Genomic DNA, 17,471 nt, shown 5'->3' with positions numbered 1-17,471 from the left:
TCTCAATGGAATATACCAAGAGCTTAATATTACTGCACAATTTACACCTCACTTCTGCTCTGGCTTCTTCTCTCTCCTCTCCTGATAGAAACAGCAACTTGAACAGTTTCTCTGAAATCCCATCATACTAAAGTAATTGTAACGTATGTATATCTGTGTATATATAACCGAACTCGTCCTTGACAACTGCTTCTTTGTCCTATAATCTACATAGTGTACCAACATATATAACTTCTATAAGATGATTAATTATAATATTTACTTCAAACAAAATGTATTGTTTCTGCTTCTGTGTATTCTTAGGCTACGTCCACACGTACCCGGGTATTTTTGAAAACGCAGATTTTTCTATGCGTTTGCACCTTTCGTCCACACGTAAACTGCGTTTTCGGTCACTGAAAATGGAGATTTTTAAAATCTCCTGCCAGGGTGGATATTTTTGAAAACTCCGTTTTTGCGTTTACGTGTGGACGAGAAAAACGGAGAAAACGCAGCGTCAAAGGTGTGCGCATTTTTTGACGTCAAACTGTGCGCCACGTTATTGTTTCGGTGAAATTAATTTCTACAATACTATTACTGTTAATTGTACTCTCTGCAGTGTTTAAATGCTTACATATACACACACAGTTACTGTCCCTCCACACATAGGACTCAGTTCTGCTTCTATGCCCCATCTTTGTTTACTTTTTCCCACCGAGGCTTCTAGACTTCTGATTGGCCAACATTTCTGCATGGGTAGGAATATAGCGCCACCTGCTGCTTTGGCATGTTCCTAGCAGCGTTTTCCTTCGTTTCTGCCTTTACGTGTGGACGGGATTATTTTTTAAAACAAAAACGGAAAATCTCTGTTTTCAAAAATACCCGTGTACGTGTGGACGTAGCCTTATATAGAGAAACCATTTATATCACTCTGATGAAGTGTTAAGATTACTGAAAAAATCAGGTGTTATTTAATTGTTTGTTAAAAAAGTTGATAGTTTATCAAATAAATGCAATTATGATAATAATACATCAGGATATCAAACATCAGAAAACAGACTATGATAATCATGTTTGATCACATACGTGTATTTTTCTACAAGTGATAAGCAAAGAAAAAGAGCAGCAAAAGAACTAGAGAACTAGCTCCAGTAGCCACCATGCTGGCTAAATTATGATGCTCACTGAGTGAACAGACCAAACCTCCCATGATGCAGCTTCTTTCTGCTAATGGGAATTATGTCTTTGTTGACAAGAAATTAGTTGATTCTGAGTATGTAGCATGAAATTATATTATGATGGTGAAAAAAAACAAGCTTAAAAACAGAAGAAGAATGCTCAAGCAGGCAATGCATTTCCCAGATATTCATTTGAATCTTCTAGCGAGGCTCATTGTATTATGTGAGGAGCTGCTCACCACAGGGCTGTACTTTTTAATTTGATTTAACAGCAGTGTAACACAGTAAACTCAAAAAAGTTAAAGTAGGTGGTTTTTATATTAACAAGAGTCAAACTTGTAATTTGAAAAAATAAAATAAAGATTTTATGTTTCTGTGGTGAGCGTAATTAAATCATGTATGATCTGCATGAAGTTCAACAACTTTGTTACATTTATTCTTGTTGAGATGATGTGATACAATCTAGGAAGACTGATTAGTTGCCTGGACTCTTTCATTCAAATAGTTTTCAGTTTTTAAGTGTAACTCTCTGTTCCTCCAGGTGTCTGTGGGGCTGAACTGCTGTTGCTGTAGAGAGGATCTGCCTGGTTTTTAGAGAAGTGGATGCTGGCATACTGAAGATCATCCTGTTCCTGTGGCTCCTCCTGATCAGAGAGACACTGCATAGAAAAAAATGATCTTAGATTAGAATGGTGAATGATGCTTTTTTTTACTGCATTTATATTTCTGGTTTCACCTGTTCTTTGTTGTCTGCTCTGCCTTCAGTCTTGGATGATTCCTTGGAATTCCTCTTTTTTCTGAGGAATGAAATGATAATGAACAAAAGAACAACACAATGACTGAAAAGTAAAAGTTTAATGCGACAGATCTGCTCACCGAATCCAAAGGAAGACAGGGAGGGATGTGACAGACAGGAGAACAGCAGCAGTTACTCCAGCAGCTTTTATCTTCTTTGCTCCTGATCAAGATCAAAGTAAAGCACTAATAGTTAATTGAGTATTCCATAACGTTCGACCTGTGTATGGCCTGAACAGTGTTGGAGTTTTAGGCTACAGAAGCCAAGTTCTTCTCCAGTGAAAAATAAAAATAGAAATCTATTTAAACACAGCAGAGTAACGTGACCTCACTCTGTTAATCTCAAACAGTGTTTTATCATAACGTTTCTCTCATTTCAGTTGTCTCAATGCACTTTATACTGTAAAGTAAAAAGCCTACAATAAACATTCATCCTTTACAGTGGCAGCAGTTGGCTATTGTCTCTGGAAACAGGGTTAACTGGGCGCGCCCCTTATTCCACTGAAAACTGTAGCACATCTTAATTTCATAGCCTCGTCTGCATTCGATTAAAAATCACTTCAAGCTGAGTGGCCTGCAGCTTTATCTGGCTGGGTGCACATGGGCATTATGGATAAATCCCTGGTTTTTAACAGGAGGTTAAAGTGTCACTGGCTCTGCTTTCAGTATTCTGAGATCAGTTACAATCTGCTTTTTGCATGGAAACAGGACTAGCATTAGCAATAAACATGGTTCTTGTCATCGTGATAGATAAGTTACAATGTTGATTCTTAGGACTCTTTAGCACATGAATAAGGAAAGCCTTGACAGCAGACAGTGGGACTCCTGCCATATTCTGTTTAACCACACAGGCAAGTTGAACAGTTACAGGTGCAGCTGGTATTTTCTTTTTAATATATTTAAATTATCTTTGTAAATCAAGTTGCAGGCCTGGTTTTCTGAACTCATTAATGATTATTTTGAGATATTTGGCCCTCACAGGACAGGCACCATACAAACATATGCTTTTAAAGATGATGATGGATTAGTGTAGATTCAAAAGAGCAAAGTTTTTAAAATCAGCTCTGGTTTAATTATCTGTAGCAACACTATGAGTCCATACAACACTGAAGGGGAAACGTCTTGGCAAAATAAATACTTGCACATGTGTACATTTAGGTAGTAATACAGTTCTATCTGTGCTGAGGTATTTTGACAGTGATCTGTTATTATAAATTCTAGTGCCATCCAATAATTAGCCATAGTGCATGAATGTAGATTGTGCCTGACTTTTTGACTGCACTCCTTTCTGAGTGTATCCAGTATGTAAATATAAATGATTACCTGGCACAATGGTCTGCTGTAAGGTGGAGTTATGACGTCCCAGCTTGTTCTGTGCTTCACAGTAATAACGCCCACTGTGTTCAGGTCTGAACTTGGTGACGGTGAAGTTCGGTCCAAATGCTTTTGGTAAATTTTCATCCTCCTTGTACCAGGTGTAGTTAGCTGCTGGGTTAGCATCACTGCTACAGGTCAGAGTGACTGAACTGCCCTCCACTATCTCAGCAGAGGGACTCACTGACACAGAGGGAAGCTTTGGAGCATCTGGAGGAGAAATAAGGACAATGACAACATGGTTGGTTATAAATATACTCAAGTCTTTGCAGGTTTCTCACAACACTACAAAAATTATAAAAGGTAACATTCAGAAACCTTACTTATTTCCTTGTCAAACTTCCTTATATTGTAATAAACAGACATGATTGTGCAGTAAATCTGTTTTCACTCTTCATGATGATGAATTAAGTCTTATCTCTAAAGTTGATGTTAACTGTTCAACTGAGAACAAAGAATTTAAAGCTTATAAATGTATTTTACTCACATTTCACATCAATAGTCCTGCTTTCAGATCTCTTTTCTCCCAGGTCATTATCAGCTGTACAGTAATACTTTCCAGAGTCAGAGGGCAGGATGGAGCTGAAAACATGTTGGTTTTGGTAACTGAGAGGGTTGATGACATCCTCCTTGTACCAGGTGTAGTTAGCTGCTGGGTTAGCATCACTGCTACAGGTCAGAGTGACTGAACTGCCCTCCACTATCTCAGCAGAGGGACTCACTGACACAGAGGGAAGCTTTGGAGCATCTGGAGGAGGAAACATAAGAATGACAACATGGTTGGTTATAAATATACTCAAGTCTTTGCAGGCTTCTCACAACAAAAATTATAAAATAATAATATGTAGAAACCTTCCTATTTCCTTGTCAAACTTCCTTATATTGTAATAAACAGACATGATTGTGCAGTAAATCTGTTTTCACTCTTCATGATGATGAATTAAGTCTTATCTCTAAAGTTGATGTTAACTGTTCAACTGAGAACAAAGAATTTAAAGCTTATAAATGTATTTTACTCACATTTCACATCAATAGTTCTGCTTTCAGATCTCTTTTGTCCCAGGCCATTATCAGCTGTACAGTAATACTTTCCAGATTGAGAAGGCCGGATGGATCTGAAAAAATGTTGTTTTTGGTACCTGAGAGGGTTGATGACATCCTCCTTGTACCAGGTGTAGTTAGCTGCTGGGTTAGCATCACTGCTACAGGTCAGAGTGACTGAACTGCCCTCCACTATCTCAGCAGAGGGACTCACTGACACAGAGGGAAGCTTTGGAGCATCTGGAGGAGGAAACATAAGAATGACAACAAAACCAAATTTTAGAAATTTATATTCTAAAAAGAAAACATTGTAAACCTCCCAAAAGAAAGGCCTCTGACTAAAACTAACATACAGACACATTCACGTAAATAAAGAAAAATTAAATATAATTCTCTTAATGAAACAAAAAGTAGTGAACTCACACACTGTTGGAGAAGGGAATATCTCATATCCTTTCACAGCGCAGTAAAAACGGTCTGCAGAATCAAATGTGTTCAGCTGTAAATATTGTTCGTCTGATGAAAGTTTGTGTCCATTCCTGTACCAGATGTAGGAAGATTGATCGGGTAGCTGACAGTTGTTGTGACATGTCAGCTCTGTCCAGTTAGAATAAGAGTTTACTGTTGATCTCCTCACATGTACCTGGAGCTGTGGATCTGGGAGTAAAAAAAACAATGACATTATATCAGAAATATCTCAACATCTGCACAAATACACATGGAAATGTTTAACGTGAATTCCAGTCAAATATTTTTTACCTGTAACAGTCAAAGTGACTCCAGGTGATCCAGTATATTTCCCTCCTGGATCGTTTGTTATGAGCATGAACTTGTACTCAGCTGAGTCGCTCTCTCTCAGGTCTGAGATTCTCAGAGTGCAGTCATTGTTTTCACACTGATACTGAACTCGACCTGAATACTCTGGATCTGTTTTCAGGTCCACAGGCTCATTATCTTTGACTGTAGTAAACCAGAACATTTTCTGGATTCTTGTCTTTATGTCATTTATAATCGATAGGTATCTGAATTTGGAGTGTATTTCTGCTGTTGATCCTTTGAAAGCACAGACCTGAGTAGAAGTGTAAGTCACCACTGTAACACAGAGCCCATTATAGAAAAATCAAAAAGCAGACTTATTTATATTCACTTTCATAGATCTGAATTCAATTTCTAAGATTCCATTTAGACATGTTTCATAGAGAACAAGACAGAATACAGCATAATACTGTTCTTTAAAGTGTGACTGGAACCTGTCAAGAATCTCATATATGTTTGCAAAAGGTTTAAACTGAAAAAGACCCAATTACTTGGGGTCTTATTTCTAACTAAAATATCCATACAAAAGGAATGAAAGAAGAAAAACAGAAAAAAGAAAAAAAGAAAGAAAAATAGAAAAGGAAGAAAAACAGAAAAAAAATACAAAAGGCATGTAAGGAGTGTGTTTTTGTTTCCATTAATATAACTAATATTTCCTCTAGTCTTCTAGTAGTTAACACCGTCAAAATCAAAAAATGGCCTGCGTTTTTTAATGCTAATTGGTACTTATTTTTAATTTCTTCTGATGGAATATAGTTGTACTTAAGCAATTGTATTTTACTCATATTAACTTTATATCCTGATAGTCGACCAAAGTATTCAAATAACTGCATTAATTTAGGTAGAGAGTTTGATGGTTGACCCAAAAATATTAAAATATCATCTGCATAGCAGGCTAATTTATTATGGAGTGCCAGGACTGCCATAATGCATTAATTAAATACACCATTAAATAATTAATTAAATGTGTCAATAATTAATTAATTACATGTGTCATAACTATTTATTTAATTAATTAATTCCAATTTTAATTAATTATTGCCACATTTAATTAATTATTTAATGGTGTATTTAATTAATGCATTATGGCAGTCCTGGCACTCCATAATTTATGCTCCTTCTCATGGATATTAATACCTTCTACTTCTTTGTTTTGCCATATATAGTGAGCCAATGGTTCCAGATATAACGTGAATAATAATGGTGAGCACGCACAGCCCCGCCTTGTTCCTCTTTGCAGCTTAATACTATTTGATAGGTAGCCATTAATTTTAATCCTTGCCGTAGGGTTATCATAAAGTGCCTGTATTGTCTTAATTATTATTTCATGCAAGCCAAATCTATGCAAGACTCCATAAAGAAAGTTCCAATTAACTGAATCGAATGCTGAATCGATACTGATTACCATTGCTTCTACTTTATTCTGTCGAATATGGTTAATAATTTGTAGTGTCCGCCGTACATTATCTTGTATTTGGCGCTCTCGAATAAAACCTGTTTGATCATTATGAATTAGACTAGGTAAGAACTTTTGTAATCGTCTAGCCATGATAGATATAAACAGCTTATGATCTGTATTAAGAACAGATATTGGTCTATATGACACACATTCTAATTTATCTTGTTTTCTTTTGGGATAGCAGAGATAATTGCTTCTTTCCAGCTAAAAGGTACTTGAGCCTTCTTTAAGACCCAATTCAGTGTGAGAAGCATCACTGGTATTAATTCTTAATTCTTCTTTGCTCCTTATTGCTCTTCTTAGTTCCTTTTCTGTTATATCTTCAATCGAAGTTTTATTCTGTTCTTCATTCAGTACTGGTAAATCGAGAGAGTCTAAAAAACTGTTCATTTCAACTATACTACTCTCTGTCTTATTAGCATAAAGAGTCTTATAAAATGTTTCAAATGCACTCTGAACTTCTCCTAGTTTATTTTTTATTAATTTTGTCACTGGATGTTTAATTTTGTGAACTGTATTATCTGCTATTTACTTTTTTAGTTTCCAGGCTAAAACATTCATTGCTTTAGATCCTCCCTCGTAATACCTTTGTTTAAGAAACATAAAAAAAAATTTAATTTCATATGTAGTCAAATCATTTATTTCATTTCTTGTTTTGATGATTTCCTCCAATATATCCTGTGTTGTTTTTCTTTTATGCCTTTTCTCTAATTCTTCTAACTTATTTTGCAGCTCTTCTAATTTTTTATTTCTCATCTTTTTTTTTTATAATTGCTTATATTGCTATAATTTTCCCTCTCAGGACAGCTTTTAAAGTATCCCACAGAATAGGAGGAGACACCTCACCATTATCATTCGTTTCCATATAGAAGTGAATCTCTTTCTTAATTTGTTCTTTGAAGTGTGGATCATTCAGTAAGCTTGAATTTAATTTCCAATTATTGAGTTTTGGTTGCAGGTTTAAATCAATGGACAGGTATACTGGTGCATGGTCGCTTAAGTCTATTGCTCCAATTTCACAAGTGTTTATTCTATCTTTATTTTCCCCAAAGGTAATAAAATAATTTATTCTTGTGTATAACAAGTGCGGTGAGGAAAAATAGGTATAATGCAAGTTTCTCCATATATCAATTAGTCCCACCTCCTTCATCAATGTATTTATATTCTTAATTAATGTTTTGGTATTCTGTGCTTTTCTATTGGAAATATCTAGCTTTGGTTATAGATGTATATTTAAATCTCCTCCACCAATTAGAAAACCTACTGTCTCTGTAACCATCATGTCTATAATTTTCTTAAAGAAATAAATATCGCTTCCAGGGGGGCATATATATTTAACAACGTAACTGAAAAAGACCCAATTACAATGAATATTGTGTCCAATAATGTCCCAAATGTCTGTGAATACGTGAGAGAGGACAATAGTGGGATTATTTTAATCATAATTAAAAAATTATAATAACAATTTACAGGTGCAGGGAAAGCACTGCACCTCTTTCCTCTCCTGGCCACCTGACCATCTACCAGTATATCAAAAGCCAGGATGGTCCACTTGGTAAAATAAATCTGTTGGGCATTTTTCCTGGTCTTCAAACAATAATTCTGATTGCTACAGTGCTGGAAAGGACGGGCAGAAAAAGGACAAAACAGAGAGAATTGTAGAAAGACTGGCATCTTTTACTATGAATTTTAATCTAATCCCTAATTTGCAAGATTTTAACAACAACATATCAACATATCAAGAATTGTTATTATTATGAAAAGAAACTTACCATCTACAACCAAAATAATTTCAGTGTCATATGAATCAGGAGATAAAGGGTCCCCGTAACCACACCTGTACTGTCCCGTGTCAGACTTGGTCAGATGTCTGATGGTTGCTAGAAGTTCAAACCCAGATCCTTTTGTGTATTCAATGCTGTACCTGCCATTCTGAACTTTGTCATTAGTTGTGTCAATGAAGATATTTCCTTCTTTCTCACATGGAACTTCCTCTGTGCCTGGACAGCAGTGGCACATGGAAATGAGATTTCTTCTCCCTCACTCTGTGCACGGGAGACTCTAGAGTTTTTAGCAATTTCTGTTAAATAGATGAACATCCATGAATTATATAATAAATACATAAAGTGACTGAGTTTAAATAGGACTGTATTTGGCCTGAGAGTTTATGGAGGTATGAGAGTAGGTGATTGGTTTCCCAATTTTGACTTTAGTAACTTTTAGTAGAAACTCACCATTTGAAACTCTGACCTCAAAGTCTGAGTATGAATCTGGAGCTGAAGATTTACCCAAACCAAACCGGTACATTCCTGAGTCAGACTTTCTCATATTTGTGATGGTAAAAGTCAGGCTTCCTCTTCCTGAAGCTGCATCTTTGTATTTAATGCTGTATCTGCCGCTCTGAGCTGTGGTTTCATCTGTTTTAATGAGGATGTTTTCTGCTCGCTCACATTTTTCCTTGCAGAAGAACTTTGTGTTTCCAGACACAGTGAAAAGATTATAAAGTGAAAGATCCTCTCCTTCACGTACAACCCAAATGCTGGAAGACCCAGCTGTACCTGTTGGACAAGATTTTCACTGTGAATAGCCAGCTCATTCTCAAAGCAAATCATAAGAAAGAAAAAATATGATCTGTTGTGTATTTCCATCTTTACCAGCCACACTCTAACTGCATTTAAGAAAATAATCCTTAGAAATTGTTGTTTTTCCCTTTTGTAATTGATGATAATTCAGTGAATATACTGCGCTGCTTCCTTTTATTGCGTCACACATTGCTTTAAGTTTTTCAGTGTCCGGTTATTTTTTACTGCTGTTTGAATTCTCTGAATGTTTGACCCTGTAGACTGTTTGATGGACTGCTTGTCTTCCTGTTTGTTACCGCCGCCTGTTTTTTAATAAAGATTTGGATTTCTGACTTCAACACAGCCTCTGCGTGTCCTCCCTTTGTGTCCTCTTCCTCTGTGAACGTGTTGCATGTGTCACAGATTCATTTTATTAACAGCTTTCCCACAGTGAGTTGCATCAGCATTCATTCACAGCACATTTCAGAAGGATTCAGATTAATACAGTGATCTTACAGTCAGAATGATCCTGACAGAGTGCCACTGTGAATTATCTTTCATCAGGTCAATTTTAAAGTTCAGTATTTCAAAGCAGGAGTTATGAAGAATCATGCTGGCATTAGGACTAATAATATGTACTTACAAAGTCAAAGTTTTTTAATTATGCTAGAATATTGGAAGACAATCAACTTTGTGTTTTCCGCATATTAATTATTCTGAAATAGAGACGGTGACCCTAACTGTACAGAAGCACTAAACAACTGACAATCTAACAGACATCATTGGCCCGAGCTGTCATGCACAGTGAGTCTGATCCTTTGCTGTGAGAGTATGACAAGCATGTTTCTGGTCAGTTTGGAAGAAATAATATCACAATGTTGATCTTTTTTTCAATATTCCTTCTCTTTTAAACTGTGATCAAAGGTACTTATGTTCACAGCATGTAATAATACTGACAGTCCAGGGCATTGTGGTCTGTTGAGCTAGGGTTAGGGTTAGCAATTCAGACACATGTAATCAATATTAAACGTCTCTGACGTGGGCCACTGTCCGCAGTGTTGGGAAATCCATACCAGGCTGGAACGAGTCAAGGTAGGTGAGCATCCACGAGAAGACACAGCAGATGCATCCTACTGACAGGACCAGGAGACTCCAGAAACCGAGCATCTTCTCTTCAGTGCCATCCTCTCCTGTCACCCTCTCTGCCCGCAGCTCTTTGAGTATGGGGTAGATAAGGGCGCAGAGAAACCCTTATTACTAATTTGTATTATAATTCAATTTTCATGAAATATTCATATTCAGTATCGGTCCTTTTATATTATAACCACGTATCCACCCAGGCTCATGGTGGGGCAGGGCTCTGTCCTGGGATGCTTGAGTACAAGGTAATGTACACCCTGACCAGGTATCCAGTCTGTCAGAATTGTTTTCAATATTTGGTTCAAAAACACGAGTGACAACAAAAATCCAACTAGGATTCTTGCATATGATGAATGAAGTCTGTCTTTGACTGTATTGTCCAGCTGATCCATCAAACCCCCAGCAGGTGAACCTTATTCATGACATAACACTGCAACAATGTAAAAAATGAAACAGCAACAGTCTAAATGTAAAGTGCATTCTAAAGTCCTCTTCAATAAATCATATGCAAAGAGTCATTCAGGACTGTAAAACGTGAACTACAGAACCCAGAGTCTTCATCATTAAATCTCTGGTTGCTTCATTTTTCTATCCTATATCAGATACTTTAAGGTTAGGTTAGGTAAACTTGCATTCTCATGGTGAGGCAAAGTGCTTTATGTGTGTGTGTGCGTGTCATGAACGGCTATAAAAGGCCTTTAATTAAAGAAAGCGGGGTTTGAGTTCGAGTTACGGCAGACTGTCACTACTTGTAAATGGAACGCAGCCTTCCTACGGCGGACAGCTAATAACAGGAATCGGACGCGGTCCACCCAAGTCCACAGCAACCACCATAGCAACCGCCTAGCATGACCTTAAAAACATATTCTGTCTTCATAACTATCAAAAACGTGAAATGATTTGCAAAGTGTTTAAGTGTTACAGCTGCAGAGAGCTATGGCGGCATCTTTGGAAGCTGTTTACATAGCTAATAATATACGATGTAACCATGGAGACAGTCAGTCACGTGAGCTAGCGGTGCATGTTTACTACAGTGAATAAGGTGATTGCGTCCACACGCTGCAGAGGGTAAAGACATTACTTCAATATTGTTTTATATTGATATATATTTGCCTTCTGTTGACCATCACCTCAGGTTCACCATTACAGTTTCAGCAGACAGATGCACACTGTCTAAATATGAACACATTCAAAAACTCATGTCTCAGAAATAAGCACAGCTGTTCATGTTTGTCATTAGAATTTTATTAGTAAGAAAATTATGAACTTCATATTGTGCATCAAATAAAAGAACATTTCACAACTCTGAGTCAACAGAAACAGGTAACAGAAATGTCTCTAATGTAGACATGTACAGTGTAGTGTAAGCATTAAAAGATCATAAAGGAAACACTAACATTTATGTGAAACTAATTGTGATAAAAAAATGAGCAGGTGCTCTATAGATTTAAAAGAAAGAATCTGAAAACAACACTTTTTTGGTCTAAGTGATCAAAGTAGAAAACAGAACTGATGTTCAAAAACAAACCGTAGCTGCACTAATATTACACATCTCCATTGTTGTGGTGAACAGACATGTTGCTTTTAAAACCACATGCAGTGTGTGACCGTGACTGTTCACTGAGACCATGAACGCCACTTTGCTGAAGCCTTCGCCTTCTTCTTCTTCTAAATTGGAAGCAGAAGGAGCACGAGCTGCTTTGATCTACTGAAATGAAAAAGCGGAACATCTGAGCTGAAACCAGTCAGCTGAAATCATTAAGACAGGAACAAATTCAATGCAGTGTCTCAGGTGGCTTGGCCTGTTACAACTGTTGATACAAGCTAAATACGGTTAACACACAGTGTCAGGGAGCTCCAGTGTGGGAACTAGTGGCTTTAGGTTTGTAGTCATTTAACTTTCATCCATTCATTCATTTAATTCAGGAGGAAGAAATGTCAGGTTGATGCAGGCTGGTTACATGCATTTGGTCCCATGCTGTCTTTAACTAAATGACTTGGTTCACTTTATGGCTGGGCTGTATGTGGGGTTATATCATGTTATTTGGGCAGGAGTACCTGTCCTCTGTTAGACTTAGAAAGTTTCTCCATAAGTAGAGTTTCTAACTCTTATAGCACATCTGTGGCTGACAGCTTTTTGGTGGCTCTTTTTACCCCACACTGGTTGTGAGTGTGTAAATAGCCCCACTAGTTCTTTTGGGTTGCAGTTAACTTGGGAGGAAGAGGTGGGTCTGCCATGACTAGATGAATAACAATTATCTGGGATGCATAAATTTCATAATGCATGCATATATCTCTATAAACCTGCCTGAGGGCTGCCATTTTTTACATTCAGTTATTTCTCTGCTGGATCTAAATAATGGATGTGTTACAGTTAAACTGACACTGATCAGTGTAAATGGCTCATTGGGACACAGAAACCTTTAAATTAAACCTGATATCGAGTGTCAAACAATATCAAAGCTGTAAAAGCTGTTTACAGTCAGAATTTATAAAACTATGATTGTAAATAAATTCAAACAAGTGAGCTTTTCTCTTTGTGCTGAACATCAACACTGTGATTTCTTAGACTGTAAGCTTTACTTTAGCACAACCAGTTGTAGAAGCCGTCACTCCAAATGTCTTTTGATAACAAGAAAAAAATACCTTTTCAGTCCACGGCCTGAAGTTCTTCTCTCACATCTTCTGCCATCGGCTTTGTCTGCTGGTTTGAAGACAACAAACCACAAAAAGATGATTTAGTCACTTTGTCTGCGTCATGCAGCTCGAATGTGTCGTGTAACGATGTTGAATAGCCGTCGTTATCCCTCTGCTGTGTCAGTAGGATTGTACTGTACAGCATCTCATTGATATGTGAGGAATGCTAATGTAACATGATAACAGACTTACATCATTAAAACATAAAGGACAGGAGATATTTAGATATTTTTATATTTATATTACATTTTATAGCTGACGGATATTACTAAATAGATAGAATTTACTAAATAGCTGGATGAAGATGAAAAATATGTCTATAATAACAAATGACCATGAGAGCCAGTAGAATTAATTCAACTGGACACTCAAAAGACGTCCTTAAATGCTCTTTAAGTGGCAGAACAAACGAACAAACAGTTAATTGCTTACTTGAGATGAAATCTGCTCAGCTACTTTGAAAACAGCTTCTAACTGGTTCCTCCTTTAACAGGATGACTGCTCAGGGGTAAGGCCATCATGCAGTCCAGCAACCTTTATGGTTCTGCTTTGATTCACCAGGAACTATTAGGGAAACCTTCCAGCGCCTCCTGTGAAAGACACAGGCATAAACACACAAACATTTATTAACATGTTCCACAGTCTTCCAGTTTGATTTTCTCATCCTGTGGACAACAACGTACATGGATGCAGGTTTATTGTTAACTTTTGGAAGGTTTATTTACTGAACATATCCAGCTGCAGCTCCACTGTGATCCTGAGCTGGATAAGCACTTAAGGAAATGTGTCAATAAATGGACATACATCAACTTACTATATTTATCCAAACAGACGGGACCAATAATGCTTCGCTGAGTTAGAGACTTTAATGTCTCTTCTATGTAAGAATGTCTCGTGCTGATATACCTGCAAACTTGACAACAAAGGTTTTTCAGACTACATGTAGCTGTCCTCTATGTCAGCTAACACATTTACATTTATGTCACACTTATTTCTGCTTTCCCATTTTATAATTATTACTTACATTTTGATTAGATACCTTGAGTTTGTAAATGATCAGATTACATAATTGGAATACAATGTATCCAATTCAGGGTTGCGGGAGGATGAAGCCTATCCCAGCTGATACAGGACAAAGACAGGCTGCCAGTTTATCGCAGGGCTAACACAATATGTGTAACAGAAAATCCACTTAAATGTTTGATATTTCTTGTAATAATCATAATTATGACTATTATTTAAAGGTTTCTTTAAATAATACATTTTGATTTTTTATAACCTCTAAAATATAAACCTGAGCTGTTTCAGATTCTGATCTCTGACCTCAGTGACCTGGCTGTGTCCTCACTGCAGCTCCCTCTTGGAAGTACGTCTGCTTCTTGTCTACCCCCAGTGTTGACCGCCTGCCCTTGATATCACGTACTGTACCTGAGGAACAAAAAAGGACAAACACTTGCCTTCATTTAAGAAGTACATTCATACAGAGGTAATCTATGGAAACACACTAGTTCACCCTTTGGGAGAAATCAGTTCCTGTGAAACATTTCTGTAAATGAACATCATGTGGAGAATGAATCAAATGAGTTCTTCCGGTGACTCAGCAGTCCCACACTGACAAATGAAATCTAGTTAAACTATTAAGCATATTTGCTCTTCTGAAATCTGTGTTAAACAACAACAAACATAAATTAGTAACAAAAATACAGCTGAGTAGAGGCTTTACAAACCACCAGCAGCCATAATGCTAAATTTTAATCTTCAAATGTTTCTGAGCCGTCTTCAACCTGCTTTTAACACATTAAAGTCCCACAGTCAATGCAGCCTGACTCAATCCTAAATGTTCAGCACACAGAGACACAGAGGTACTGTTTAAAGTTTAGTGATAACCCGAGTCACTGATCATTTGCAGTAATACAGAGTCTGGCAGTCTTTGCATGATGTCCACGTCACTAAGTTTCTAGCTGACTCTCAGGTGTGACAGGTGTGCCAGCAGGAAAGAGTAATAATAGCCTGCATCCTGAGGTTTGTCATGCAGGATTAAAGGAGCCAGGCTTTGTTCACACAGCTAGGATTGTATTTTACACTGACCCTGGGTCAGTATAAGTATCATACAGTTTAAACGAAGCACTGAAACTTGCACATATTTATTACAGATGCACTGAAGCTAATCGAGATATTTGCTGTCAATCTGTGGCTGCGATTAATCACTTTACTGGAAACTTTATTAACTAGTAACTTCATCAGTCATGACAGAAGCTAATATTTCTGTGCTAACATCGTTTAACCAGTAACAGCTTTACTCCAATATAAGCTAACGTTTACACCGTAACTTTAAGCTAGCACCATAAAGACGGTAAAACACGTAATGATATCTACAAATGCATCTTAAAGCTGTTATATTAGCACTCTGTGTATTACTAACATAACCACATTAACATTACTGACACTCGCTGACTTTTAATAGTCATTCTATAAATGCTGTCCGTTTAAATGGTCTTACCTGTAAACACTGTATATCCACCGATTTGCAGCCAGAGTCTGGAGTCTTCCCACGCTCCTGTTAGTGATCCTCCATCTGGATGGATGAGAACAACCTTCTGAACAATCTAGCAGGAGATGGCCCATATCTATGGGATTGATTTGTGCTAATAACGCCCATTGTATGGACTGATAACAGCCTAAGCGGGTGAATAAAGTCACCCAGTAGCTAGCTGTGCCATTACCCAGCATACATCACTGCCTCCGTAAATGCAATAAACCATACAAAAGTATCGTTCTACCTGTTTTTCAGGTAGTTGTTTACATTATATAATTTATTGTGTTCTGTATACGTCACTACAATGTGATTTGGAAAATGTCTAAATATACCGACAAAAGGCACTTCCGCGGCAATCTCTTCAATCGGAGGACCCTTCACGTCAATTCCCGACGCGAGAGGGGTACCCTGTGCGTCCATAAGTGCAGCAGAGGGAGCCTGACCATGCGTCACACTGAGGTCTGTTTGTCGCAAATATCTTTGACTTGTTTTTATGTCTTGTAATGTTTATGTGTGTATTTATGTGTTGTATTGCTGGTAAGTAACTTTCTTGCACTGAGGTCTGTTTATTGCAAATATCTTTGACTTGTTTTTATGTCTTATAATGTTTATGTGTGTATTTATGTCTTGTAATGTTTATGTGTGTATTTATGTCTTGTATTGCTGTTAAATGTGTATTTATGTGTTGTATTGCTGGTAAGTAACTTTCTTGCACTAAGGTCTGTTTGTTGCAAATATCTTTGACTTGTTTTTATGTCTTATAATGTTTATGTGTGTATTTATGTCTTGTAATGTTTATGTGTGTATTTATGTCTTGTATTGCTGTTAAATGTGTATTTATGTGTTGTATTGCTGGTAAGTAACTTTCTTCAACTAAGGTCTGTTTGTTGCAAATATCTTTGACTTGTTTTTATGTCTTATAATGTTTATGTGTGTATTTATGTCTTGTAATGTTTATATGTGTATTTATATGTTGTATTGCTGGTAAGTAACTTTCTTGCACTGTGGTCTGTTTATTGCAAATATCTTTGACTTGTTTTTATGTCTTATAATGTTTATGTGTGTATTTATGTCTTGTAATGTTTATGTGTGTATTTATGTCTTGTAATGTTTATATGTGTATTTATGTGTTGTATTGCTGGTAAGTAACTTTCTTCCACTGAGTTCTGTTTGTTGCAAATATCTTTGACTTGTTTTTATGTCTTATAATGTTTATGTGTGTATTTATGTCTTATAATGTTTATATGTGTATTTATGTCATGTATTGCTGGTAGAGTAAAGGGCCATCTTTACCCCACCAGGGCCTTTGATGCTCGTTGAGGCCATCCACATTAGGGCCTTTGATGCTGGCCGATATCATGCACATTACACCAGGGCCAGTGGTGTCAGCTAAAGCCATCCACATTACACATGGGTGTGTGGTGCTTACCAATACCATCCATATTTCACAAGGGCCAGTGTTGTTAGATTATGCCATCCACATTACACCAGGTCCTGTGCTGCTGGCTGAGGCCATCCACATTGCACCGGGGCCATGGGGTTGGATAAGGACATTAACATTACACCAGCGACTGTGTTGCTGGCTGAGGCCATTCACATTGCAGTAGGTCCTGTGCTACTGGCTGAGGCCACCTATATTTCATGAGGGCCTGTGTTGATGGCTGATGCCATCCACAATACACCAGGGCCAGTGATTTCTGTGAGGCCATCTTCAATAGACCAGGGTCTGTGCTGCTTGCTGATGACATCGAAAATACACCAGGGCCAGTGATTCCTGTGAGGCCATCTTCACCAGACCAGGGCCTGTGCTGCTAGCCATCCAAATTACCCAAGGGCCTGTGTTGCTGGCCGAAAACAACCACATTTCACCAGTGCCTGTGGTGTTGCTGGCTGAT

At 37.4% G+C, this 17,471-nt stretch overlaps 1 long non-coding RNA gene and 1 pseudogene across 3 annotated transcripts; both read right to left on the bottom strand.

Moving 5' to 3' along the window:
* Positions 1-1,177: 1,177 nt before the first annotated feature.
* On the bottom strand, positions 1,178-10,370 carry LOC146667505 (cell adhesion molecule CEACAM5-like; annotated as a pseudogene). Its single transcript, XR_014911934.1, has 11 exons — positions 10,277-10,370; positions 8,877-9,200; positions 8,415-8,722; positions 5,127-5,459; positions 4,791-5,024; positions 4,347-4,607; positions 3,814-4,074; positions 3,276-3,536; positions 2,034-2,115; positions 1,894-1,954; positions 1,178-1,816 (listed from the first exon to the last, which is right to left on the bottom strand). The product of XR_014911934.1 is annotated as a cell adhesion molecule CEACAM5-like (transcript).
* A 1,371-nt stretch (positions 10,371-11,741) lies between these two features.
* Positions 11,742-16,011, bottom strand: LOC146667504 (uncharacterized). 2 transcript variants are annotated; one of them, XR_014911954.1, is made up of 6 exons: positions 15,909-16,011; positions 15,541-15,615; positions 14,364-14,468; positions 13,473-13,630; positions 12,990-13,047; positions 11,742-12,051 (listed from the first exon to the last, which is right to left on the bottom strand). It is a non-coding gene; the product is annotated as an uncharacterized LOC146667504 (long non-coding RNA). The 2 variants fall into 2 exon arrangements; XR_014911955.1 differs by having other exon boundaries at positions 12,990-13,044.
* Positions 16,012-17,471: the final 1,460 nt, after the last annotated feature.

Source organism: Rhamphochromis longiceps, linkage group LG6 (assembly GCF_057381845.1).
Source record: "Rhamphochromis longiceps isolate RC_006_pf linkage group LG6, R_longiceps_female_GT1.1, whole genome shotgun sequence".
Classification (NCBI taxonomy): Eukaryota; Metazoa; Chordata; class Actinopteri; order Cichliformes; family Cichlidae; genus Rhamphochromis; species Rhamphochromis longiceps.
This window is presented reverse-complemented; position numbering and strand designations above follow the sequence as displayed.